We start from the raw sequence: 2,943 nt of genomic DNA, 5'->3' as shown, positions 1-2,943 counted from the left end.
GGAACGTGAGGAAGCATGACTGGATGAGGTGTGGAGATGTGAAAGACAATGAGGGGAGTGAAAAACAAATGAAATCAGACTCTTGTGTATTTGGTTGTGCACTGTATTTTTGAGTGTGAATAAGCTCTTTTGTCTCCGTGGCTTCACGTTCTGAGTGTGTTGGCTTGGCTTCGAGCTGTCACTACAGTTTGGGCTGCTTTACAGTGTCATGACATATATGGATTGTTTCTTCTTTTTTAAAGTGCGTTTGTGCATTTACTGGTGTGCACATTCTCATGTGTGGGTATGTGTGCGCACCTGATTTGAGCCGCTGTTGGATGAAGCGATAGCCGAACTACAACTGATTATTATTGATCTCCGCCCACACCTTTCTACCACCTGCAGACACACATTGACAGACAAATACACTTTCTTTCCCCTTCTTCTTCTTCTTGACAGACTCAAGAGGAGGTTTTAAAGGGCCACTGCACGTGAGCATGTGTGTTACAGCCGCTGACAGCTCGCCAATAGTCACTGTGCTCTGCACAAATACACAACACACACTTCTCCGGAATGGCTGAGTGGCTCAATGATGGCTTGTGGATTACTTGTTTATCCTCTATGTCTTAGATGTCTGTCTGGCAGCATAACTTACTCGCTTATTTTGGAGATTTCGCGGCTCTCCAGTTTGTGACATCGTGGCTGCAATCAGTGTAGTAATTTTATGGCCCATGCAACTCATTTCAGATTTTCCAAATCACTATATTGTGCATTACACTCTCTCCTTTCACAGATGTTTGGAGAATATTCCTGCTCTTCATTGTTCTTTAGGATTGTTGGTCCATGGTTACACTTCTGGTTGGTGACAGAAATACACTTGCAAAAGCATTTATCTGTGCAGCACTGTGTTGTATTCCAGTGACATCCAAAGACATCCCATTGTTGCGTCAGGTCACTGGTTGGAATCCAACCATGTTGTAAGACAAGAAGCACCACAACATGAAAGACATGAACCTTCACTTTCCTGCGAATATACTGACTTCAAGAAATACCTCATGACTCTGTAAACTCTTTTCAGGCATGTGTCCATCACAAAGGCCAAGGACCCAGAAACATGAATGACAATGCTGAGATAAATGAATGTCTGCAAGTGCAACACTTCTGCTGCATACAGATAAATTTCCTGATGGCTAACTATAATAAGTCATTGAAAGCCTGGATCTTAGTCTTGATCCAGGACTATTGCAAACTCAAATACTAAGATTCCTCACTCAGCTTCTCAAGCACTGCAATCAGGGTATCCATTGAATCCACAAAGATCTAAAGGTGAATTGCCTTCATTGTAAAATGGTTGTCTTCCAACCGAAAGGTCAGTTGATCAAATCTTTGAGTCCTGACTATGTCCTAAATCCCAAATTCCTCTCGCAAGGTACCCATGCAGAAATGTACAGTGTAGGCAAATACCACTGCACAGGCTCCAAAGCTTCTGACATCAAATGTGGTCACAGTCAAAGAGGTTGTAATAATGGATCCACTCCAGAAGAGACAAAAGCGTGGGAAGCGGTGTAAATGGCGGCCCTCTGTGAGGCCATTAAATACTCATAACAAGATTATACATACAAAATTGTCATCAAAATGTTTTGCCATTGTTAAATGTCTTCATGGTGCGTTTTTACCTAGACTTATGTCCCACTTGGAACTATTGGCCACACTGCCCTCATAATTTCCAGTGGTACTGCACTGTCCCATGTGCTATATCTGTAAGCTTTCATAAAATGGACAAAAGTATGGACAAAATTATCACATATTGCAGACAGAAGGCTCCACCCATATCCATATTTAACACTAGTCATGAATGGGACTTTAGAAGTAACCCCTGGTCAGTTTAACCATGGATGTGGTGCAGAAATTCTACAGCTAGCCAGGCCCCTGTAGTCGGTGCGGACCAAGGTAGCTTAGCCGCCGTTAGTTACCCCCTGGCAGATCCCGAGCAGCCGGGGAAAGCAGGCTGACTGGGTGACTGTGAGGAGGAAGCGTAGCCCTAAACAGAAGCCCCGTGTACACCGCCAACCCGTTCACATCTCTAACCATTTTTCCCCACTCGACGACACACCCGCCGAGGATCAAACTCTGGTTACTGGCGACTCTGTTTTGCGAAATGTGAAGTTAGCGACACCAGCAACCATAGTCAATTGTCTTCCGGGGGCCAGAGCAGGCGACATTGAAGGAAATTTGAAACTGCTGGCTAAGGCTAAGCGTAAATTTGGTAAGATTGTAATTCACGTCGGCAGTAATGACACCCGGTTACGCCAATCGGAGGTCACTAAATTAACATTAAATAGGTGTGTAACTTTGCAAAAACAATGTCGGACTCTGTAGTTTTCTCTGGGCCCCTCCCCAATCAGACCGGGAGTGACATGTTTAGCCGCATGTTCTCCTTGAATTGCTGGCTGTCTGAGTGGTATCCAAAAAATGAGGTGGGCTTCATAGATAATTGGCAAAGCTTCTGGGGAAAACCTGGTCTTGTTAGGAGAGACGGCATCCATCCCACTTTGGATGGAGCAGCTCTCATTTCTAGAAATCTGGCCAATTTTCTTAAATCCTCCAAACCGTGACTATCCAGGGTTGGGACCAGGAAGCAGAGTTGTAGTCTTACACACCTCTCTGCAGCTTCTCTCCCCCTGCCATCCCCTCATTACCCCATCCCCGTAGAGACGGTGCCTGCTCCCAGACTACCAATAACCAGCAAAAATCTATTTAAGCATAAAAATTCAAAAGAAAAAATAATATAGCACCTTCAACTGCACCACAGACTAAAACAGTTAAATGTGGTCTATTAAACATTAGGTCTCTCTCTTCTAAGTCCCTGTTGGTAAATGATATAATAATTGATCAACATATTGATTTATTCTGCCTTACAGAAACCTGGTTACAGCAGGATGAATATGTTAGTTTAAATGAGTC

The sequence above is a fragment of the Thalassophryne amazonica genome, chromosome 4, assembly GCF_902500255.1.
Source record: "Thalassophryne amazonica chromosome 4, fThaAma1.1, whole genome shotgun sequence".
Lineage (NCBI taxonomy): Eukaryota > Metazoa > Chordata > Actinopteri > Batrachoidiformes > Batrachoididae > Thalassophryne > Thalassophryne amazonica.
The sequence above is the reverse complement of the archived record's forward strand: the minus strand, read 5'-3'. Positions refer to the sequence as shown.